Genomic DNA, 27,207 nt, shown 5'->3' with positions numbered 1-27,207 from the left:
ACTCTGGATAACATAGAATCCACAGGAGCGAGGTCATTTCCTTCAAATCTCCTCAGATCATCCACAATCCCTATACTTATACTCTTTTTGGTTCACCTGTGCTCTTCCTGGATGCAATGAGTAACAAGTTATTTAACCTGAGTAACAAGTTATCTCACCTACATAACAAGTAATCTAACCTAGATTAGAAACTAGGTGTTTTCTTATGGGTCTTTTTGACTGGAAATCATTGATATAAAAATGGAATTTTACATTTCTACCAGAATACATATTTGACATTACAACTTTCATCTCCAATTAAAATAAAATCTGAGAAAAAAATTATGAAAGATTAAATTCAGTTTTATGAGAAAAACAATTATCTTTGTCTATATGTGATTGGATTTATTCTAAATGCTTTTTGAGTTGTGGTTTAAATTGATTTTATATTTCCAGTGCCAGGTTGGGTTGTGATAGGGTCAAGGTTCTAAGAGAGCTTTCTCACATGTAGCTTCTACATTTGTAAGGAAAAATAAATCTATATTACACTTTAATTATAGGTCCACTGTGGTCCCTATATGAAGAAGTTTAAATGAACAAAGATGGTAAGTGTGGAATGACTGTTAGGTTCTTAATTCAAGGTTTCCTATAATATAAATTTTGGCTATCCTCACCATCCTCACTTTTTCAATAGATTCCATGAAATGCTTAAAACTGTGGGAAATCATAAGGCTCTAATGCAATTTTAAAATTAAAATATATAGTATGAGTATGGAGACACTGAAGTAAATATAATTAAGAAGTGATTTCATAGAAGATTACCAATCAATATGATAATTTATACCTAGTAAGGAAGAAACATGAAATAATCAAGTAATTAAAGGAAAATAGTCATTTTAGCTTTTCACTCAATCAATTTATATTTTGAAGTAAATAAATTGTTGAAGTATAAATAATTTCAGTGATTATTTTCAGATTGTTAAAATCAAAAGTTTAATGCTTACCTCTTTTTTATCTTATTTTTCAAATTACATTTCTAGCATTTAATGGCCAATGAAATACACTAAAAAAATATTTAGAGAAATAGCACTAATCAGAAAATAAGCCAAAGGAGCTACTTCCCAAGATAGCAAAATAAAATACTCTATGATTTAAGCAAAGTTTAAAATTTTCCTTTTCTTCAAATAACAAAAGCTGCTAGAAAAAAAGTCAATGTACTGAAAACTAGATATAATTTGAGTATATTTGTAAAATCTGTTTTTCTGGGAAATTTATATTACATCTCAGTTATAAGCAAGTATGATAAGCTAAGATTAATAAAATTAAATTGGTGGTTCAAAATATTTTTTAAAATATTAATTTTATCTACCTTAGAGAAAGGAGTTTTTAAATTTTTTCATATTAAATATGATTTTGACAGAAAAATTAATTCCCCTAGTGCATAGAAGTTCTGTAATAACTGAAATCTTCTGTATGTGTAATACCTAAAAAAGAAAAGAAAAAAAATATTTAGACAGCTAATAACATTTAGTAACTAGAGCATTCACTCTGCTTCATTTCTTTTGTTGTTGTTGTTGTTATTTGCTTGTTTTTGAGGTTTTGCAAAACTGACAGGAACATTTATTTTGTCATGAGTACCTTGTTAAAATTCTTTTTAAAAAGTAATAATACCATCAATTTTTGAATTCTGTTCCTTACAAAATAATCTATTGAAGACTAGATGTTTCAAAGGAAGTTGAGACTTTGTAACTCTTATCAATGAGCAGAACCCACAAAAAGAGAATGATCTGAAAATGAAATATGAGAAGCTTCAAATAGATCAGCTGAATAAACTGTATTATTGATTTTTCAAGCTTTTTTTATTATCATTTTGGTCAGTTTATATGGTATTCTGAAACTCTGTTTTTGCTAATACTATAAAAATTCACTTCAAGAACATGATAGAAAGTCAGTAATACTTTAAGACTTTTATCACATTAGTAACTTTCTTATGATATTAGAAATTCAATAGAGGACAAAAAAGTCACTGATCCTATAGCTAAATTGCTAATATAATGCAGCACTTACCACTATGACATGAAATATGCATTTTACTCCGATGCTTTAAAGCTTTCAATTTTTCTTTCCTTGTCCTTCGAGGGACATTTCTTTTGGTGTATTTTTTTATAATTAATGTACAATAATATAAAAGTTCACAAATGCTAAAACAGAAGAACATCGATTCTTCTAAAGAGAAGAAAAAGGTCATTTAAGAATTAATAGTGACTCTGCATTCATGTAGCAGAGAACTCATGTTGCCCTGGAATACTTGAAAGCAAAAACAAACAAACAAAAAGGAGTAAAACAATGTAAATTAAAGTAATGAGATCATCTGTCAAGACTATACATATTTTCTTATTGAAACTCAGACACAGCACTCTTTTTCATTCATTTATTCGTTCTTTTTAATCATATATGACAATAGAATCCATTTTAATATAATTATACAATTCTAGAATATATCTTTTTCTAGTTAGAACCCCATTCTAATGAATGTACATGGTGGTGAGATTATTGTGTTATTTTCACATATGTACATGGGAAATTATATCAGATTCATTTCATTGTCTTTCATTTCCCTATCCCTCCTCCCTTGCCTAAATTCCTCATTGTCTAACATTTCTACTGAACTTCTATTTTCCCCCAACCCCTTATTGTGAGTTAGCTTCCAAATATCAGAGAAAACATTTGACCTTTGACTTTTGGGGACTAATTTTACTCAGCATGGTAGTTTCAAGATCCATCCATTTGCTGGCAAATGTCAAAAAGTCATCGTTCTTTATGGCTAAGTGATATTCCACTGTGTATTATATACTACAGTTTATTTTTCTGTTCATCTGTTGATGGGGATCTAGGTTGATTCCATAGTTTAACTATTATGAATTGAGCTAGTATGAATATTGATGTGGCTGTGTCATTGTAGGATAAAAATTTTAACTTCTTTGGATGTATACTGAGGAGTGGGATAGATAGGTCAAATTGTGGTTCCATTCCTAGTTTGTTGAGGAATCTCCACACTACTTTCCCAAGTGATTGCACCGATTTGCGATCCCATAGGCAATGTATGCATGTACTTTATGCCCCATATCCTCACTGATATTTATTGTTACTTGTAATTTTTTTTGTACCAGGGACTGAATGGAGACATTTTGTAACTGAACCATATCCGACCGCTTTTTATTTTTCTTTTAATTTTGTTTCAGCCTCTCTAAATTGCTATATCTGGCTTTGAACTTGCAATCTTTGTGCCTCAAACTCTGGAGTGCTGGGATTATAGGAATGTGCCACCATGCCTGGCACTTTTACTTTTTATAATTGCCATTTTGCCTAGTGTGAGATGAAATCTCAGTGTAAGCTTGATTTGCATTTCTCTAATTATAGAGATGTTTAACATTTCTTTATATAATTGTTGACCATTCATATTTCTTCTTCTGTGAAGTTTCTGTTCAGTTTATTGATAGGGTCCATTTATTGATAGGGTTATTTGTTTTGTTGATATTAAGTGTTTTTGAGTTTTTTATATAACCTGGAAATTTATGCCCTATCTGAGGCACAGGTGACAAAGATATTTCTCCCATTCTATGGACTCTTTCTTCATAGTCCTGATTGTTTCTTTTGCTGTGAAGAAGCATTTTAGTTTGATGCCACCCCATTTATTGATTTTTTTTTAATTTTACTTCTTGCACTTTAGGAGTATTGTTAAGAAAATAAGTTTCTGAGCTGATACATTGGAGTTTGGGGCCTACATTTTCCTCTAGTAGGCACAAGGTTTCTGGTCTAATTCATAGGTCCTTAATACATTTTGAGTTGAGTTTCATGCATGGTTAAAGATAGGGGTTTAATTTCATTTTGCCACATATGGATTCCCAGTTTTCCCAGCACCATTTGTTGAAAAGGCTCTCTTTTCTTCAATGTGTTTTTGGCAACCTTTTCTAGTGTGACTGTATTTTTATGGTTTTGGCTCAGTCTTCTTTTCGGTTCCATTGATTTTCTTGCCAGTTTTGGTGTCAATACCATGCTGTTTATATTAATATTGCTCTTTAGTATAATTTAATGTGTGATATTGTAATACCTTCTGCATCACATTTCTATCTAACCACTGTTTTGGCTCTTCTGGGTTTCTTATTTTTCCATATGAATTTCATGACTCTTTTTCTATTTCTGTGAGGAACATCATTGGAATTTTCATGGGAACTGCACTGAATCTGTAGAGTGTTTTTGGTAGTATGGCCATTTTTCCAATATTAATTCTGCTTATCCAAGAACATAGAAGGTATTTCTATGTTCTGAGGTCTTCCTCAAATTCTTTATTTAGGGTTCTATAATTTTCACTTTAGAGGACCTTCACCTCTAATTTTAGATTGATTTCCAAGTATTTAATTTTATTTTTTGAGGTTATTGTAAATGGGAGAATTTTCCTAACTTCTCTTTCAGCTGATTCATCACTAGACTATTGAGCTGCAGTTAATCTATTAGTGTTAATTTTTTATTCTGCTATTTACTGAATTCATTTATGAGTTCTAGAAGTTTTCTGAGTCTTCCAAATGTCTTCTAAATTATAAATTAGAATTATATTGTCAGCAAACAGAGATACTTTTAACTCTTCTTATTCATATCCTTTTAATTTCTGAATTTGGCTATTGCTCTGGATAGAGATTCAAGGACTATGTTGAACAGAAGTGATGAAAGTGGGCATCCTGATCTTGTTCCTCCATTTAGAAAGAATATGTCCAATTTTTCTCCATTTAGCATGATGTTGGCTTTAGCTTAACATATAACTTTTACAATGTTGAGGTATGTTCCTTCTGTCTCTATTTTTTCTATTGTTTTATTCATGAACGTTTGATGTATTTTGTCAAATGGTTTTTCTGTTATCTATTGAGATATAATCATGTGATTGCCAGTTTTGTTTTGTTTTTTTTTTTTTTTTAGAATTTTTGTATATGTGTTCTTCCAGGATATTGGTCTGTAGTTTTCTTTCCTTGATGTGTCAAATGCAGGTTTTTAAAAAATAATTTCAAGAATTAGGATCACAGAGAAAATGTTCTAAACATGATCTCTGGTACATATAGTTTTCCTTATTAGAAAAATGGGTGTCTAATACATAAGGTCCATCCACAGTAACAATTGAATTAATTTTCATAGATATTAAAATAATAACATATTTTAAGTGCCTCGTCTATGCCAAGATACAAACATGAAATGTGAACAATGGCAATAAACTATGCTTTCATTACATACTTACAGAGACCAAAACCCTCAACATGCACATTACATTCATTCATTTATTCTTTTTTTTCTGGTTTGTATATAAATATGTTCACACCAATTCATGTCTTCATACATGTACTTTGGATAATGATGTCCATCACATTCCACTGTCATTTCTAACCCCATGCTCCCTCCCTTCCCCTACCACCCCTCTGCCCTATCTAGAGTTCCTTCATTCTTCACACACTCCCCCTCCCTACCCCACTATGAATCAGCCTTCTTATATCAGAGAAAATATGTGGCACTTGTTTTTTGGGGATTGGCTAACTTCACTTAGCATTATCTTCTCTAATTCCATCCATTTACCTGCAAATGCCATGATTTTATTCTCTTTTATTGTTGAGTAACATTCCATTGTATATATATATATACCACATTTTTTTATGTATTCATCTACTGAAGCTCATCTAGGTTGATTCCAGAGTATAGCTATTGTGAATTGTGCTGCTATAAACACTGATGTGGCTGTGTCCCTGTAGTATGTTGTTTTTAAGTCCTTTAGGTGTAGACTGAAGAGAGGGATAGCTGGGTCAAATGGTGTTTCCATTCCCAGTTTTCCAAGGAATCTCCATACTGCTTTCCATACTGGCTGCAGGAATTTGCAGTCCCACCAGCAGTGTTTGAGTGTACCTTCTCCCCCACATCCTCACCAACACTTATTGTTGTTTGTATGCATAATAACTGCCATTCTGACTGGAGTGAGATAAAATCTTAGAATAATTTTTATTTGAATTTCTCTAATTGCTAGAGATGTTGAACACTTTTTCATATATTTGTTAATTGATTGTATATCCTCTTCTGAGAAGTGTCTGTTTAATTCCTTGGCCCATTTATTGATTGTGTTATTTGTTATTTGTTATTGTTTTTGTTTGTTTGTGTTTGTGTGTGTGTGTTTAGCTTTTTGAGTTCTTTATATACCCTAGAGATTAATGTTCTATCTAATGTTCATTCCAAGATGTAGGCTCTTTATTCACCTCACAGATTGTTTCTTTTGTTGAGAAGAAACTTTTTAGTTTGAATCCATCCCATTTATTGATACTTTATTTTAAATCTTTTGCTATTGAAGTCTTATTATGGAAGTTGGTGCCTAATCCCACATGATGGAGATTAGGGCCTACTTTTTCTTCTATTAGACACAGGTTTTATTCCTAGGTCCTTGATCTATTTAGAGTTGAGTTTTTTGCATGGTGAGAGATAGGGGTTTAATTTCATCTTGTTGCATATGGATTTCCAGTTTTTCCAGCACCATTTGTTGAATAGGCTATCTTACTTCTAATGCATGAAATCAAAGAAGACCTTAGAAGATGTAAAGATCTACCTTGCTCTTGGATTGGCAGAATTAATATTATAAAATGACTATACTAACAAAAGCACTATACAGATTCAATTTCAGTCAAAATCCAAATGACAGTCCTCATAGAAATAGAAAAAGCAGTCATGAAATTCATCTGGAAAAATAAGAGATTCAGAACAGCTAAAGCAATCCTTAGCAGGAAGAGTGAAGCAGGTTGCATTACTATACCAGAACTTAAACTATACTACAGAGAACTAGTAACAAAAACAGCATGGTTTTGTCACCAAAACAGACTAGTAGGCCCATGGTACAGAATAGAGGACACAGAGACTAGCTCACAAAATTACGATTATCTTATATTAGACAAAGGCACCAAAAAGATTCATTAATTCTTTCATCCATTAAATATCTGTGCAGCAGTTACAATGTGCCTTCTACCATGCATATTTCAATTTGCTTAGTATACAGTGTTGAATAAGACATGTAAGAGAAATTGAAAATGAAAATATAATAAATTATGTCAGATAAGTTTTAGTAAATGAATGTAAAAACATTGGTGGCTGACAAGTGGTGATATAGTATGACTGCCTGTGATAAATTTACTGGTGTGGTCAACAAAAACTTCTACTTAAATATGATGTCTACATTGAAACCTGAAAAATGAAAAAAAATCATTAAAGAAGTAAAAGAAGATAGTCAAAGCAAACTGAAAATGAAAAGTTTTGAAATACTTTCATTTATTAGGAATAATAATATATTTCTAGTTTTCTAGTAGTTCTACCTTACTACTTTAACAGAATTCTTTCATGGATCCCTTCTAATGTGATAGTTAATACAAAAGGCATAAAAATAATACCTGTGACATAAATATGTGAAGGGGAATGATGGCAGTAAGTAAGTTGATTAACTAAACAAAAGCAGGCCATAAAAACAACAGGTGTTGCTGAAGTCAAAGCACAGAATAAGACAGAAAGAATTAGTTTGAAAGTAATTTTGAAGCTTTCAGACCCCACAGTTCTGTTTCGACCCATGAGATAGAAATTTAATTTCTGCAGAAGATTGGGGTTTACTCTCAGAAAAAGATGAAACAAAAAGAGTGTGCCAAAGGAAACAGCAGGCATTGCCTTATCCAATTCATCCCATGCCCTCCCTGCTCCTGAACTCAACATTTTCTCACTTCTGTTTCAATGTAAAAATAATTATAAGCTATTATTTGTCTACTAGAATGCAAAATGCCCCAGTATCAAATGATTTTTCTCACTGTCTTCCTTATCATTTTGCCTTTACAACTTCTGTGGACACCATTAAATATTTTAATTTTACATTTTATAATCTATATATCATGTCTCTACTTGTTTCTCTTCTCAGTCTCTGATCCTTCTCTTTTCTCCACAGTTAAACCTACACTGGACGTACTATTTTTTTATAAAGACTAGATTAAAGTAGAGATAGGAAAAAAGAGCCCTATTTTGGTTTTCTCCCATATAACTCTGGGTATACATTTATTATTAGCTATTTATTTATTTATTTATTTATAGCTGATACTATCAAAAAAGAGAATGTTTGCCTTTATATATATGCTTAGAAAGATACTTGGTTTCTGTATAAAAGAAACAAATCAAAGCAGGGGGGAGAAAAGAGGGAAAGGAAAGAAAGAGGGTTGATAGAAGGGAGGAAAGAGGAAGAGAGATGGGTAGGGGGAAGGAAGGAAGGGAGGGAGGCAGGGAGGGAAGGAAAGGATGGAGGGAGGAAGTGTGAAGAGGAAGAAAAAAGGAAAGGAGTTTCCAATCTTGAGGTCCCTGCTGAAAATATTTTATAACAGCAAGAAGACCTCACTAACAGCTATCGTTTTGAAATGATAAATCATAGTTTTCAATTGTTATTACATGTCCTGTAAAATATTGTATCATCTATGTAAACTGCTACAATTTAAAGTATCCCAATCTAGCTGGTCCCAATGGTAGAGAAATTTGAATTTAGTATATATCAGGTTATTGGCTACCACAAACAATAGAGCTGAAAGATAAGCAAACATCGACACTACTTACAGAAATAAGGACAGATTTGAATCAGTAATATGTTTTCTCGATAAGGAAAACTGTACAATTTGTACTGATCCGAACTTCAATCTTTTTACAGAGCTATCTGGGGATTTTAAAGAGAGAATGAGAGAAGAAAAAAATGGGTGAACAGTGGCTCTGTAGAGCAAAGAAGGTAGAAATTATAAAAAGTAGGAAGGAAGGATAGATCCATAGGAAACTCCTCTGGTTTTACTAACTGGTGTGCAAAGAAGTTCAAGGCTGTTTCCTCAGACAAGCTATGAGATAGGAACTCGATCTTCTGGTATTGACTGGAACAGAGAGTGCATATTTTGGAAGGTTTGACATTTTCTCAAGTGGGCACTTCAAAGGAGCTGGAGTCATTCTAGGGATAAAACTTTCTGCTGCTATAAACTCTGTTCAGGTTTTGTTAAAGATTTTATAGACCGAGGTTAGAGTCCAGGTGATAAGGGCTCAGAGGAGCCTGGCAAGCATTTGGTCAAAGGGGCACTCTTTGTCACCAAGGGCTGGCTCCAGTCCTGCAAATATTCATCAATATTCATCTTTCTTTACAGCACAGCAATGTTTCATTCTGCTTTGTCTTCTCCTCTGAGTAACTTCTCTTGCTGACTCCCTAAGCACTTAACTTTGTCTATCACTTTAGCAACTTTAGTGCAAAAGGGGGTCTGCTTCCCTCTAGTCGTTGTGTGGAAGGCAAACTTTCTGTCCAGCCTTTCATGTTCTGTTCCTAGACCTCAGAATTACATGGAGATAAGAGAGATCACCAGAATAAAAGCATACAAATTTATTTAATGCCATGTTTAACTGACCCAGTATCTTTCATAAAAAAATAAAGACTCAACGAAGTTGAATATTTACTCAGAATGGGACAACAAGTAGCAAATTATAAAAACAGGACAAAATAAGAAGGCTTGGTTTAGCCTGGTTAATTAGGTAGTGAGATAAGTAAGGAGCAATGTTAGTTTTAAGAGGTTTATTTGTAGGTGTGGTGGTCTCAAGCTTCGGTCCTTAAGGCAGGAATAATGTGTTTTGCTTTGCTTCTGGTATAGAGAAGGTTTCTTTCATGTGGAAATTTCATCTCCAACATTTAAGAAACTGAAAGGAGGTCATATTTATTCTCTTTCACTTACTGTTTAACAAGTGGCCTTAACTCAAAATAGTTAAAATGCCTGAGTGTTTTATTTTGGGTATTCCCAACCTTTGTATTATTCAAGTAAACTTTCAAGAAGTTGCATTTATCAACGCTGTCTTAAGAAATTTAATCATCCCTGTGCAAACGTCCACTGAGAATAGATGTGATGTTCTTAATAGCAGGGATCTGCATCACATGGATATCCCTGTATCCAAAATTGCAGTCAAAATTATGTGGACTGAAAGATGGTTAATAGGTATTACTAGGAAAATTATTCTGTTGTTAAGATAAAGGGGAATGGATGTCTCCCAGGTAACAAAAATTGTGAAGAAATTTAAAAAGCACACTATATTTTGCTGATTCTTGCAGACATTTTCCATTATGTGCAAAAGACCACAGGAGACACTGATAAGAGGCAAAGGAAGACACTGGATTGTCTATGACAGGGGGATAAAAGTTTAATAGATTTGCATTAGAAACTTAAGTTCAGAGAATGACAACTAGGCTATGTACTTTTTATAAAAATCGTATTTTTAAAGAACATGAATAATATGAAATATTTATTTCTTAAGTAGTGTTCTAAAATTCCATGCTTCATATAGCTTTTCTTTCTTAAACCTAGATTGGATGGCTATTAGTCTATAATCTTAACGAATTGCTTTTGTAGACTTGAAAGGAAATATTTATAAATGACTAGGAAATCAAAATCCACATGACATCTGTTGCTCACAGCCAGAACATTACTCATTCACTTTTATTGTTCAAAATCATTTACATTTGACGTAAAGACAATTAACTACACACATCATGAAAGATAAGCACATAATTAAATATTCTTCACAGCACAAAAACACTTTAAAATTTTTACTGCAGGAAGTTGGTATCCCATTGTGAGGGCAATTTTAACAAAGTAGTACAAAAGGTGACTTTAATTTTTTAAAATGTCTGTTCAGGTGTGAGAATATGCTTTAGATTAGCAGGAATACAAATGTGTTTGCTTACTTCCAACTGTACTATTTTAAAGAACTTCATTCCTATTTTTAGAAAAAAAATATGTTTGAAAAAAATACAAATTTTCATTGAAATCCTAGTGTTTTATAAAATATACACAATAAATAAAGTAATAGCTATGTATTACATCAGTGTTAATTCTATAAAATTAGGAAGATTGTCTTCTGCTGAGGAATGCACATTCATATCTAGTTTACAACCCACCTGTGAAGACAGACTTTTTTGGTGAAGGTTTTGAGACTCACTGTGATGACACAAGACCCAGTGGTGGTGTCTGAGGAAATAATCAGGCGAACGAAGGCAGCAGTTCACTTTGGATGCATCAGTTCTAGAAGAATCAAGAGCATCTTTATTCAGTTATCTCTTTTCATTAAAAATTGTCTTTAAGTTTATATAGAGTGAGTTTTGTAAAATCTTTAGAGACAGAGGACTCAAAACATGCCAAAGACAGTGATGTTGACAGCATCATTACACCAGGTATGGAAACCACTGTCCAGTCATCCTTCTTTCCTTTCCATGTCATTATTCTTCCCTAATAGGACCTAGTGATCTTCTTTCAATTATATGCAATGCTATTTTTATATGTACCTCCTTTAAGATCTCTCTCATTTTTCAGGGACTCCACAAATCTTGGACCCAACAAATCTTGCATCATAGCATAAATCTGCGAGATTTCAAATGCAGTTTTTAAAAATTATTACTATCATTGAAACTTTACTTCATAAGGGAAAATTTTTCCATTTTAATATACCCTTCCCAGACATATTACAAAGTAAAACACAATAAAAATGCCAAGAATTTTGTAAACATAAAATAAAAGACTATTTTAAACAGTAGTAAAAATACCTATTCAATCCTATGCAACAATACAGATACTTCTCAACTTACAATGGGATAACCTGCTAAAAAACCCACAATAAATTGAAAGAATCATAAGTTGGTTAAGCACTTGATGCTCTATCTTACATCACAGCTCAATAACATGAGATAACATAGAGTTTAAATTGTCCACCCTTGTGATTACATGGCTGACAGGGTGCTACAAATAGCTGTTGCCATCAAACATCATGGGAAAGAATCATGCTACACATCCTAGCCTCAGAAAAGATCAAACTGAAATATTTGAAGCATGATATCTGCTGAAATGCATATCACTTCTATACCATTGTCAAGTTGAAATATCACATATTGAAATTTCTTAAGTCAGGAACTATCTGCAGTATTAGTAGTAATTACAAACATTATTAACTCTCTATAAGTATTATTATGACTATAACTGTTGATCATTATTAATTCTATTTAATAATTAAAATAATATTCCCCCTTAGGAGTTAGAATTTTCAAATATGAATTTTGATGGGACACAAATAATAAAACCATAGCAGTTTATTTTTAAAAATTAAAACAAAAAAAAAAATACAATACTATGTTTTCACAACCTATTGAAATTGTTCCTTTGGCAAGCTACTAGTGAGTCAAGATATGAGTTTTTGAGTTTTGAAAATCCTTGGATAAGGGATTTTTTTTAATTTTTGAAAAATTTTTTGAAATTTATATATGATAGAGGAATCTATTACAATTCTTATTATGCATATAGAGCACATTTTTCATATTTCTGGTTGTGTACAAAGTATATTCACACCAATTTGTGTTTTCATACATGTACTTTGGGTAATGGGAAGAGGGAGCATGGGAGGAATAGATGAACTCTAGATAGGGCAGAAGGGTTGGAGGGGAAAGGAGGGTGTATGGAGTTAGAAATGATGGTGGAAGGTGATGATCATTATTACCCAAAGTACATGTATGGATAAAAGAGTTTTAAAGTGCAAATTATGTTGTTTTCAGCAACAGCAACAATAGCAAAAAGCCTAATTGAACATTTTAAATCTATGTTTAAATACTTAGGCTTTAGCACCCATTTGTTTTGAAAAGAATGACTTTAAAAATTTTTTTTTTTTAGTTGTAGGTGGACACAAAAGCTTTATTTATTTATATTTTTGTGGTGCTGAGGATCAAACCAGTGCCTCACACATTCAAGGTAAGCGCTCTACCACTGAGCTACAGCCCCATTCTGAAAAAGATGACTTTTGTGTTATTTTTCAAAGCTCATCTCCATTTCAGGATGCCTCATGCTATCATTTCAGGAACACATATATTCAGCATATAAAACACAATTTTTGAAGACTTGACTTTTAGTAGAATGAAAATAATTCATTTAGCTATAAATCTGAAATTTGTTAAATATTTTACCAAATATGTTTTGATTTTCCTGGAATACTTTCAGTTTAGGCCTGTTGTTTCAATTTCACGTCTAGTAAATGCCATCTTTTATACTCAAATATCTTCCATTTGGAAAATAAATTGTATGGTCCCCTGAATAAGAAGGGATAACAGAGTAACACATGTGTGGTCAAAATCACCATTAATTATCATTAAGAAGAGACTTGCCAATGGCTGTGATTTGTGTTTGATTCATGATGCCATGGCATGATATTCTGTGCCTGAAAATATAATATATATCCTTTCCGCCATAAATGAGTTACATCAGATATTATCAGAAATCATCAAAAGTAGTTTAATTTTAAAAAAGAATACCCTTAATTGGTATGTCCCTTGTGAACATTTCTTACTTCTCTTTCTAGTTTTCATATGATTCTCTACGGTTACTCCTTCACTTGAAAATATTTTATATGGGCCTAAAACTGAAACCTGTGGGTTCTCATAAAATAACAAAGATGCTTTGAAATTATTCAATTTTGAATATTAATATATGCATACTTGAAGGGAGAATAGTATTTTCTTGGACTTACATCTACAATGTTAAGGAAACATTGAGAGCTGATTTAATCCAAGTGATCCTGAGAATGCAATATTTCCAAAATCCAGGTCACTGTGTGAATCACAGTTTTGCTAAGACAGTAGAACTTCTATTTTTAGATGAGTTTTGGATAAGGATCAATAAGCATGTTGGCAATTTAATGCAAACTATTTGGCTATAAACAGCCTCCGTAGACATATGTTTCTATAATGTGCTTACTTTATTGTGGTAAAGTAATTGTATTTGCATTCATATGTATTAGTTTCTGTTTTTATATAGCAACAAAGTTTAAGGATTGGGAATACTTTCAATTTTGTCCTGGCTTTCTTTCCTTCTCTGAACTTGTATCTACTAATTCATAAACATGCAGGGAAGACAGCAGGCGAACAATGATCCATCCTCGATTGAACATTATACTTCTACATCAAGGATAAAGAGGGTCCAGGGAAATTAATCCTTTGCCCTAGGAAGTTTATTAAAAATGCTAAATCAGGAACTGATGGCAGCTTAAATAGCTTGAAGTAACTCTCTAGGGGAAGTCTTCTAAAATCTTATCTGTTAAGGTAGATTTGGCTCAAGGAAAGGCAAAGATCAAGTAAAGAAAAACAACATGTTTCTAAAACACTGCTGACCTTATATTAAGTCAAGAAACTAAAATCTTACACAATAGATATTGTATGTCAATAAGAGTTCTGTTTAGTACTGAGAGCTTGAATCTTTTTTAAACTTAAGAATATATTTCAAACTAAATATCTGAAACTACTCTGAACAGACAAAAATAAAGTACAAAATTTTTAAAAAATTGATGCTTATTTAAACATTTATATTTATTTTGATAGAAGCTTGCTTTCTATAAATATTTGCTGTGAAAACTATATAGACTGACGAGCTTTTATGAGCAAGACATCATGTCAGCTTTGAGACTTGATCACAGAGAAGTAGAGAAATGAAGTCAATGCCCTGACTCTGCACATTCAACACACTGAAGTGTATGGCAAGTGGCACAAGGTGTGATATAGGAAAACATACATCATCTCTATACCACATGATACATCAAGCTTTACAAGACCAACTACAAAATTAAGATCTCTAGGAGATAATTCAAGCTTCTTTTTTAACATTCAAAGTACTTTGATACCTCAATCCATATTCACAGTCTTAATAAATTTGAACAAATAGGTAATGAGAAAACCTTGGCAGATTCATCAGATAATCAAAGTCACATGGGAAACCACCACATTGAAAACTGGACACACAGGCAAACACTGAAAATTTACAGTTTATAAGGACCAGAAGTTACTGTATCCATTAACAAGGAGAAACACTTGAACAGCAATTGACAAATTGCTCAAAACTGATGGAACTGCTTTGACAGTTAACACTTCTGGGGCCCAGTCTTAGGAAAGGCTGCACACTTTCCTAAGTCTTCCTTCTAGGAGTCTACCAGATTTTCCTGGCCAGGGTTTGAAAAATCTACCTCTTAATTACAGCAGGGGAGGGTGTGTTTGTGGGTGTGTAATAATTTTCAAACAAGCTCGTAGTATTTAGTTCTCCATATGAAAATTGCTGACAAGAGAAAATGTTTTATGAGAAATTATCTTATCTAAGTAAAAAGCAATTAGACAACTCCAGTACCTTGTAGCTTTCAAATACTGCATGGGAAGGAAGAAGACAGAGGAGGAAGAGGAGGAGGGAAAGAAGGAGGAGGAGACATTCATGAGAATCCTAAGAAAGGCATTTAAAATTCACAACCCTAACTGGCACACACACCAAAAATAGCAGTCATACAGTTATAGTTACTTTTCCTCCTCAATATTTTACAAACATATTGACATGGCTCTGGTATAGTAGCAGTGGATTATAATAGAGAGTTGCAAAGGCAAAATCTATTTATGAAAAAGTTTCTAAGAAAATGTAAAGACAACATGAGACATAAAAATGAGTTCATTAGAGGAAATCCAAGCTTCTGACCCTTAGCTACAACAGTATTAAATGCAGTATTTTAAAACCCTAGACAGATAAACAGAAAACCTAATAAAAATCCAATTTAATCCATTTCTTATTATCTAAGTCTGATTTCTGTTACTATAATAGAATACCACAGACTGGATAATTCATAAAGGAAAGAAATGTATTTTGCCTCCTGGTTCTGGCAGCTGGAAGTCCTAGGGCACAGCTGACATATGTGTGGCTTCTGTGAAGATTGCGTTGCATATAACATATGGAAAAATGGAAGGAGAAGCCAATAAATATGGAGTACAAAACACAAGGGACAGGCAGCATCCCATTATAAAAACATACTTTCCCATTAAAATAACTAATCCAATCCCATAAGAGCAAGAACTCAGTACAATGAGGGTTAGTCCTGGGAGAATTAATCCCATGAGAGTGACATTATTCCCTTGATGAAGGTGGAACTCTTATTACACATCCCATTTTGTAGGTCCTTCCAACCCTCAACACCAACAATTACATTGAGAACAAAATTTCAACGTCAGATTTTAGAAATCAAATCATAATCAAACCATAGCATTACTTGATAAATTACATTCAGCTTGAAATAAAGATGACAAGCCATGCTAAAAAAGCAAGAGAAACACAGTTTGATGGAACAAAGCAAACATTTAGAGTCAGATAGGGCAGAGATTTTAGTTTAGAAGCAAAAACTCTAAAATTATTATGATTAATATACTCTTGGATCTAAAAATAACAACATTCAAAGACAGAAATTATGTGAAAAGATAGTTGGAACCATTAAAATAAATCAAAGGGTAATGTAAGAAACTAAAAATATAGTAAAATAATTAAAAAATACTTTTGATAAGTTCATTATTAAATTGGACACAACAGAGAAAAAATCAGAGTAACTAACGAGATATAAAAAGAAATTTCTCAAAGTGAAAAAGCAAATGGAAAATCTCCCAAAACACAGAAGATAATATTTAAGAATTGTTGGATTATTTCAGGGATCTAACACCAATATACTAGGAATACTAGAAAAAAAGAAAGAAGAGAAGTGATTAAACAAGTAATAGCTGCTCGATACAAAAATCAAATATGAACAACTTATAAACATCCAGGAAATTCAGAAAACACTAAGCAGGGTAAATGCAAAAAAATTAAAAAAAAATAATAATTATAGATAGATAGATAGATAGATACACACAGACACACAATTAGGCATGTCATAATCAAACTGCAGCAATCAGACAAAAAAAAATCTTCAAAGAAGCAAGAGCTTGGGAGCCAAATTAAGAATTATATCAGATTTTTCTTCAAAAATCATGCTGGCAAGAAAAAAGTGGAATGGAAAATTTCAAATACTGAAAAATCATGAAATAATAATGACCTAAAACTGTGTCTAGTTAAATTATCCTCAGAAGGTGAAGGAGAAATGGACTTTTTCAGACAAATGCTTATGGATATTTTTGTCGTTAGAAGTGCCTTGTGAGAAATGAAAAAAATAAAATATTTAATTTTTGAATATTCTTAATTAATTTCACAAAAAATGTTTAAAATACTAATAACAATATATTTGGTGATTAGATAATAAAAGTAATAACAACAGGGATAAAAGGTGGAACTGAAAATATGGTTATAAGGACAAAAATCAGTCACAAATGTATAATAATGTTAATTTTAAAGTCTAAATGGTAGTGTTAAAATTCTTCGGACTCGTTCAAAACATTACAAAGTTCTTAATATAGTGGTAGCACTCGCCTGGCATGTGTGCGGCCTGGGGTTCGATCCTCAGCACCACATACAAACAAAGATGTTGTGTCTGCCGAAAACTAAAAAATAAATAATAAAATTCTCTATCAAAACAACAAAAAAAAATTCTTAGGACTGATATTATAAAGCAAATTTTACTGTGTAATAATTTAAAAACTAAACTGAAAAACTTTTATGAATTCAATAATAAAATAATAAATGTATCAAAGAAAGTTCATGAATGAAAGTCCTCAAAATATGACCCTTGAAATATGCAAAATTTCAATAGTTAAAAACAGTGAGAGAAGGCATTTCAAATCAAAGAAATACCATGATCAAACATTTCAATAGGCTAAGTTCAAGAAAAATAATCAAAGTCCAGTAAGAATATAGGTTTAATTCTATAATTCTAGTTCTACTTACTGGAAGTTTAGAGTTTTAATTTGAAGTTTAGTGCAAGATTATATTATAATAGTCCTTGTTGGGGAAAAACTAATAATAATTTAGATAAAAGAAATATGTATTCAGGCATACTTTCAAATTCTGTGTGAACTAGAAGCGGCTTTGTAAGTTCAGATTTTTGTTTCTAAGAAAGTGCATATATATATATATATATATATATATATATAGAGAGAGAGAGAGAGAGAGAGAGAGAGAGAGAGAGATTCATTTTGACATATTCATAGTTGAATATAACACAATTTGGTCCATTTCAATACCCAGCTTTTTCCTGGTTTCCCTCCTTTCCTCTCTTCTGCTAATTCCTTTCCTGTACTCCACTGAATATCCTTGTATTTATTTAATATTTTTTAATTTGTGCTTTATGGTCATACATAAAAGTGGAATTCACTGTGATATATCAATGGATGCAAATAGTATAATTTGTACAATTTCATTCTATAGTTATTTCCTTTTCCCATTGGTCCTCCCTCCCCTTCCACTATTACATTCTATCTCCCTTCTAGTTTCATGATCTGCCCCTCCCACAATATTTTTATTCCTTATTTCTATCTAGGTTCTGCCTATGAGAAAAAAAATAATTGACCTTTGACTTTATGAGTCTGTCTTATTTCAGGGAGCATGATTTTCTCCAAATCTATCCATTTATCAGTAAATTACATAATTTCATTCTTTTGTAAGACTGAGTAAAAGTCCATCACGTGTATATACCATAATTTCTTCATCCCTTTGTATGTTGACAGCCACTGGGGCTGGTTCTATAACTTGGATATTGTGGATTGTGCTGCTATACATATTAGTATAGATGTATCCCTATAGTATGCTGATTTTACTTCTTTGGGATTAATAACAAGGGGGATATAGCTGGGTCTTAGTCTTTTTAAAGAATCTCTACACTGTTTTTCAATGTGGTTGTACATAATTTATAGTTCCCCCAACAATGCATGTGTATACTTCCCCCCCCACACACACACCTTCACCAGGAATTACTGTTATTTGAACTGAGGATGAATGGAATAGAAGATAGACAAATCCATATAAATATAGTCACCTAATCCTTGACAAAGATGCCAAAAACATGCTGGAGAAAAAATTGCCTTTCTAAATAACTGGTGCTAGGAATACCGGATATCCATATGGAGAAGAAGGCTTGACCCACTGAACCCGGACCTGTACTGGAAGTCTTAGGCCTGGGCAGAAAGGCCCAGGCATAAAGACCCAGCACCAGTCCACCTGACTTGCTAGCAGGTCCTGGATCCCAGGCCAAGGCTCAGGACAGATCACCATGAAGAGAAGAGGATTGCATTGTGGCTACCCAACATATGGCTCCTCCTGGCTTTTCTTCATCTTAGGACACTGCAGCCATCATCATAACCTTCCCCACATAGTATCCTCTACCTTAGAACCACTGGCAGGGCGTGGAGGCAGCAGCCCCCAGCAGCACCACACTCCACAGTGCTACATCTCAAAACAGGCCACCCAAAGCCATCCTACAGCCCACCTTTTCAGCTCCATCTCTGAAAATGATTGTTTCCAATTTGGGACACCTCCACCACCATCATGGGTTAATACCTCTGCCATGGACATCACCATCTTCAGTTGTGACAACTTCCATCTTGGGACAATGAGGGACAATGAGGGACTGGAAACCCAACACCAAAGTACTTACAGATTTGACACTACCACTGCCATCAATTAGGCTAGTGGCCACTTACATCTACAGACAGCAGCCAGGACATGGAATACCATCATCAAGGTACCTGCAGTCCTGCTTCCACTAGAGTTATCCCTGCTAGGTGTGCTAATAGTCACCATTTTGATGCAGAGGGAAGAGAGAGCCTTACATGGGATCATATGTTTCTCTCTTTTATCCTGTTAATAGCCAACTTCTTTTGATTCATCTTTCTCTGCCTACATTCTAATACCTCTATAGTGTCACCTTCTACCTCATAAATATCACACCCTACACTCTAATCCCACTTCTGTCTTTGTCTACCAGTAGAAACTGTAGACCCTTTAGCAAACCTACTATTTATATTGCAGATAATAATTGAACACATCATTTCTATTTTTTTGACAAAACTGTAATTTTCTAAACAGGAACTAGTTGTTTTTAAGCTGTTAATATTGATATCCCCCTTAAAGACACCAGAAACATACAGGAACACTTTAAGATATAGGGTGGAACCTATATCTATATATGTCTACATATATATATATATATATATATATATATATATATATAATATATACACACACATATATGTCTACATATATATACACACACACATATATGTCTACATATATATACGCACACACATATATGTCTACATATACACACACATATACACAATGGTATATTACTCAGCAGAATAAAAAGAGAATATAATTATGGAATTCACAGGTAAATGGATGGAGTTGGAGAATATCATGCTAAGGAAGTAAGCCAATTCTAAAAAAACTAAAGACTGAATGTTTTCTTTGACAAGTGGATGCTGATTCATAGTGGGAAAGAACAGTGAAGCATGGGAGAAATGGAGAAATTTTGAATTGGGCAATAGTGTGGGAGGGGAGGGGAGGAGACATAGAGATAGGAAGATGGTGGAATGGATGGATATAATTACCCTGGGTACATGTATGATTGCACAAATGGTATGACCCTACTTCGTGTACAACCAGAGAAGTAAAAAATTATGATCTATTTGTGTACTATGAACCAAAGAGCATTCTGATATCATGTATAATTGATTAAAACAAATAAATAAAAAAATAAAAAGAAGAATACTAGATCCCCAACTCAAAATGAATCAAAGACATAGAAATTAGAGCAAAAACACTGCAATTGCAGCTAGAAAAAAATAGGGTCAACATTCCAACATGGTGTTACAGTCACTGACTCCCTTAATCAGACCTCTAAACATCAAGAAATAAAACAGAATCAATCAAATTTCAAAGCTTCTACATAGAAAATGAAATAATTAAAAGCATGAAGAGACATAGTATAGAAGGGAGCCAGCTATACCTGTAATAGGGATTTAATATCCAAACTATATAAAGAACGTCAGAGCTATGGTTGTGTAGCTCAGTGGTTGAGCAGTTTTCTAGCACCTGTGAGGCACTGGGTCAATCCTGAGCACTACAGAAAAAAAAAAAAAAAAAAAACATAAATTAAAAAAAAATATTAAAATAAGAACTAAAAAATACACCAACACCCACACCTACACACAAATCAGTGGAGAAATTATATAAACAAACATTTTTTAAAAGGAGAAATACAAATATCCAATAAATATTTGAAAAAAAATATTCCATATCTTTAGAAATCAGGGAGATGCAAATCAAACTATTTTGAGACTTCAACTCAGTATAGTTAGAAAGGCCCTAGTAGATTTAATATTGTTTGAGATTAGCTAGTTTAATATATTTGTTTCCTAGACCACATTTCAAGAGTAGAGATTTATGTCAATGGCTGAACCTCTATCATTTTGCAAAGTATATACTGTCAAATAAATATTTTATATTTAAAAAAGTACAGAATGAGAGAAAGAATAATGAAAACTAATTTGAAAATTTAGAATCCAGAAAAACATAAAATTCCCCATTAAATTCACAAGGATCAAAGAATAAAATTCATTAGGGAAAAATGACTCAGTTTTGACATCAGTTGTGTTTGAAAATATTTAGGCTCTGATATCTACTTAAGATTTCAGAATGCAAAATAAGCGTTTAGCAGAATGTTTGAGGCTGCAAATACAGGCTATGGAGTTACCAAACAAACTAAGTCAGAACAGGAAACAATAGTCGGTGAATATACAGGTGAATTATATTTGAAGACTGGAGAAACTAAAGATGTTTATGTCAAATGATCCTTCTCCTTAATAAGTTAGGTGAGACACCTCTCCCTAGAAAAAGAAGAATGGGATTGAAAATGACATTGAGAAAGAGCACACAACAGGGATACTGCCACATCGATGTTCATAGAAGCACAATTCACAATTGCCAGACTGTGGAATCAACCCAGATGCCCTTCAATAGATGAATGGATAAAAAAAAAATGTGGCATTTATACACCATGGAGTATTACGCAGCACTAAAAAATGACAAAATCACGGAATTTGCAGGGAAATGGATGGCACTAGAGCAGATTATTCTTAGTGAAGCTAGCCAATCCCTAAAAAACAAATACCAAATGTCTTCTTTGATATAATGAGAGCAACTAAGAACAGAACAGGGAGGAAGAGCAGGAAGAAAAGTTTAACATTAAACAGAGACATGAGGCTGGAGGGAAAGGGAAAAAAAAAGGGAAATCACATGGAAATGGTGGGAGACCCTCATTGTTTTACAAAATTATATATAAGAAGTTATGAGGGGAATGGGATAACAAACATGGAGGGAAATGAATTACAGTAGATGGGGTAGAGAGAGAAGATGGGAGGGGAGGGGAGGGGGGATAGTAGAGGATAGGAAAGGTAGCAGAATACAACAGTCACTAATATGGCAGTATGTAAAAATGTGATGTGTAACCGCTGTGATTCTGCAATCTGTATTTGGGGTAAAAATGGGAGTTCATAACCCACTTGATTCTAATGTATGAAATATGATTTGTCAAGAGCTTTGTAATGTTGTGAACATCCAATAAAAAAAAATAACTGCAAAAAAAAAAAAAAGAAAATGACATTGCAACACAATGTTGAGAAGGAGGCATAAACGAGTTTAAAATACTTCTACAAGGAGATAATCAATATGTGATTAAAAAAAAAAAAAAGCAGTGCTGGGTAGAAGTTGAGATCTAGGGAAGATTAACACTGTTCTGGATACCTGTCACTTTGCTTTCATGAATGTTTCCAGCAATACCAGGCAGAATGGGAACAAGAACTCAAGGCAAAGCAAAGGCAGAATATGATTTATGAGGCTTGTGCATTTTTTTTCCTACTTACCTAAGCTTTAATTCTCTAAATGTGTGTTCTTTTTAATGGCACATCACTCTATTAATTTTCATTGGTTATTATTACATCAATATTTCCATTTATTTAGACTTCTTGGAAGTCTAAGAAAAGATTAAAATGGGAGTGTGATTATGTATCTAAATTTTGAAAAGATTTTTATGGCCTTAATTCACTTACTATGGAAGAATAAGAATTGCAAAAATAAATAAATAAATAAATAAATAACATTGCTTCCACCTTATAAAGAGAAAAAGGCCAAATGACTTACAAAATCATAGCTTTTTAAAAATTTTATCATTGCTATTTTTTTTTAGTAGAGATGAAACCTTTATTACAGGCTTACAGGATTTTCATAACATGCAAATCAAGACAGATTATCACCTGATTTATCAAGATTGAACTAAAAAAATCAAAAACTTCATGGACTTGTCAAGACATATAGTAATGCTATGAGACTGAAACTAGAGTCAAAGAGTATAAACGTAAAATTTGAATAGCAGGAAGTTTATAGTTTACATGAACAAAAATAGATTTCTGCTCTATGAATATGTTATATTATTTTGTGACTTGTATGCTGAGCATCAATATATTACAAAATCATGACTTTAATTGAATCCACCAGAGATATGATGTTATAAAATAACAAACATATCTGAACCTGAAAGTGTGACGTCACTACTAGAAGAGATGACACACAGGAAGTTGGTATCTTTGAAAGATCATGGCAAACAGTGTTGGTCCATCCAAAAAGGTTGAAACAATCAGGCAAAAAATTAACTAATTTCAAAGACAAGTTGGGCAGTTAATAGTTTCAAACTCCAAAATCAAGGTAAATTTATAGTGCTCCAAAAGATGTTCATGAGGACTGGAGGCAAGAGAATGAAAGCCTTCTACACAATAAAGGATGTGGCAGGTGCGTGGCTACTTGGGCAAGAAGGACAGAAAGCCACACCCACTCCCTTAGAACATTAACTCATTGTAACAAAAATCTTAGTATACTGGTAGGGATAGCAAACTCTGAAGCTCCCAGGGACCAGTCCAAACTCCATTGCTTCTAGGCAGTAGTAGTCAGTAGTGGGAAAATATCTGCATCTGAGAAAGGATAGAAACACCCTGAACAAAAGGATGTGAGTAAAGAAAAATTGTAGCTGGGAAAAGGACAAAAGCAGCATCCTCACATTTAGCAAAAAAAGTTACAGAATGGCTAATTCATTTTGAAGTTTGAACAAAAACAACGTTTTAGTAAAAGTATGAGAGCTTATCACATGACACATATTTGCATGGGTATTAAATATTATGAAAGTACTTATACTAAAAATTATTCAACGCTTATTACAAATTCAAATTTAATTGGCTACTTGTATTTTTTCTGATAACACTAGGTAGAAGCCAAAGACCTCTTCTCAAGTGGGAGAGAAAGGAGATCCTCTTCTACTACTTTGCTCTACCATCAAAATACATCTAACATTAGCCTGATGTTAACAACAAATCTGCACTATCATTTCTCATCTGTATTATTGGGAAAGTCTGTCCTGTGGTCTAATTGTTTTCCTTGCCCATATACAAAGAGTTCTCTGCATAGTAGCCAGAATGTTACTTCCAAAGCTTCCGTCATATGGTATCACCCTCAATCAAGTCCTGCAGCACCTTCCAATATCACTCAGAGGAAAAGTCAAAGCTTTTGTGGCTCTTAAGCCCTGAAGAGTCTAGGCTCTTCTCTAAATCCATTTCCACTCTAGCATCAGGCCCTCTTTGCTATTTGTCAAATTTATAAATTTCATCCCAATTCAGATTCTTTGTGCTTGTTTATCTCTCTGCCAAAAAGTTTCTTCTAGCAAGCTCTCTCTTCTCATCCTTTGGCCTTTTAAAAAAATAACACCAGTTAACTGAGACTTTTGATAACAGGACTTGCTAAAATTGCCTCTCTCCCTTCCCATCCATCACACTCTACTTTCAGCACACTTTATTATTGACCATCCAACGCTGCTACAATTTAGATCTTAAATGTCTCCCAGAGGCCCATGTGTCAAAGACTTGATCACCAGGAGGCATTTGTGAGAGTGACATTATCTTTAAGAGGTGGGGCTTGTGAGCAGTCACTAGACAGTGGGTGCATTCCCTCAAAGGCAGTTTGGGTATCAGGGTCCCCTTCCTCTCTCACTCTTTCACTCCCTGGTTCTTTCCTGAGGGAATTTTAATCTGTGCTACATTGCCAGAGGTCCGAAGCCAAAAGGTGCAAGCAGTCATAGGCTGAAACCTCCAAAACAATGAGCAAACTAAGACTCTTCTCCTTATAAGTTAATTATTTCAAGCTTTCACTTCCATGACAGAAAGTTAACAGAGGCACCATATATTTTATATATTTATTTAGCTCATTTTGTCTCTCATTACTAAAGCAGCAATTGGAAATTCTTGTTTAGTTCACCACTGTATCCCAGGACTTGAGGAGATCTTGGAAACATTCGTGATGCTCAATAAATATATGAGGAATAAATGAATAGATGAATATATAAATGAATGAGTGAGTTACAGCGTAAGGTTGACAAATGCTCCTATCTAAATGAAAATCTACAATTTTGTAATATATATTATAATCCTGTTTTAGCAATGTTGATGAAAATGTGGTACATTTATATGCTGTTCCTTCTGAATATTCATAAATTAGAGTATGACTTTTCTTGATTCCTTAGCGTGCTGCAGTAAACCTCAATCTTACACTGAGTTTCCACGTGGCTATAAAATGCTGCCTCAGATGGGACACACTGTAGCCTTTTAATACCAACATTCATCATGCTAAAATATATGCATGGCCTATAACTTCTGTGGAATAGCCTACAATGTGGAATAGGAGTGATCCCGAGGCAGAGCTTAAAATAAGCAAATAGGTCAAATGTTCAACTTACCTGCAATATTTTTAATTACTTGGCATATCTTTTTAAATGAATGTTCAAGCCCTATCAAACCATCATGACACTAAACTTAAATGAGAGAAATACCAGGAGCCCCATGTGTTTCATCTTTTTTAATGCTCCAAGTAAAATGAATCTTTTGATTTTTTTTTCATCCTGAAAACGTCTCTAAAGAGCCAATGGTTTAAATGCAAAGTTCTTCCCTTAAGGAATAGGTTCGAAGTTTTCATTTTTCCAAGAGTAAAATATTACTTTCTCACATGAAAGTTTTGTCTATTTTATTGCAAGTGTTGAAAAAAGAAAAAGTCTTGGAACTTCTTTAATATAGCCCAATTCATCAAACTGATTCTTTCTTGCTCTAGGTTATTCCTCATTGATAACTCCCTTTGGTTGCTAGAAATTTCTAAATTAGTGTTTCATACAACTATGTGGCACACATTATTTAGCTAACTATTACCTTTCATTTGTATTCATTATGTGTATATGTAACTTTATCATTGCTCAGCATTATAATAACCATAAAGGAGTGATTTATACAGCCATAGATACAGAGAAAAGAATGTTTCATTTAAAAATCAGCATCTTTTCTTATTATAATCTGTTAAAGAAAGAAACTTCATTAAACGTAAAATGTGACTACTTATTATAGTATAGTATGAGTGAAAATTACAATACCAGTGAACAACAAACAGCTTTCAGCATCTTTTTGTTTGGTTGTTGGTTTAAATTTTGAAAATACATGTGTCTTTTATAGCTCAAACAATTGCCATTTATTGTTGATAGAGAAATGACATAATGGCAATGGTAGTATATACATATGCCAGGTAAAAGGTTTATGTTCTATGTAAATCAACTATACTGTCAAATTAAAAAAAAAAAAAAAGCAGGAATTCAGATCCCACATGGAATTTTTGTTGTGTTTTGTTTTCATTTTTTTTTTTTTTTGGAGGAAAATGTACCTAAATGTCTTGAATGTTTCCCAGTTACAAAATCTAAAGGTGATCTTCTCACATACTCATCTCTTCAGGTAAAGTAACTGCAAGGCTCATTCAAGGATTATTCTTAAGCCTGATACAAAATGGTATATGCTTGCAATCCCAGCTACTTGGGAGGCAGATGCAGAAGAATTACAAGTTTAAGGCCTGCCTCAGGCTCTTATAGAAGCCCTATACAACTTAGTGAGACCCTGTCTCAAAAATAAAAAGGGTTGTGGGGGCTGGGGTTGTGGCTCAGTGGCAGAGCACTTAACTAGCATGTGTGAGGCACTAGGTTCAATTCTCAGCACCACATACAAATAAATAAATAAAGGTCCATTGACAGTTAAAAACAAAAAAAGGTTGTGGATGTGGCTCAGTGGTTACACATCCCTGGGGTTTAATACCCAGCATAAAAAAAAGGAAAAAAAAAGAGATTACTTTTAACCTCTTAGTAATAATTATGTGAATATCTAGTCAAATGTATATTATATACAGAGAATGAATAATGTGCAGAACTTACCAAATTCACAGATGAGTTTGTAATTTTTAAATAAAATATATTGAAATATAAATAAAACTGATAATTTACTATTTAAAGAAA

The sequence above is a fragment of the Spermophilus citellus genome (assembly GCF_964194105.1).
Source record: "Spermophilus citellus genome assembly, chromosome: 1".
Classification (NCBI taxonomy): Eukaryota; Metazoa; Chordata; class Mammalia; order Rodentia; family Sciuridae; genus Spermophilus; species Spermophilus citellus.
The sequence above is the reverse complement of the archived record's forward strand: the minus strand, read 5'-3'. Positions refer to the sequence as shown.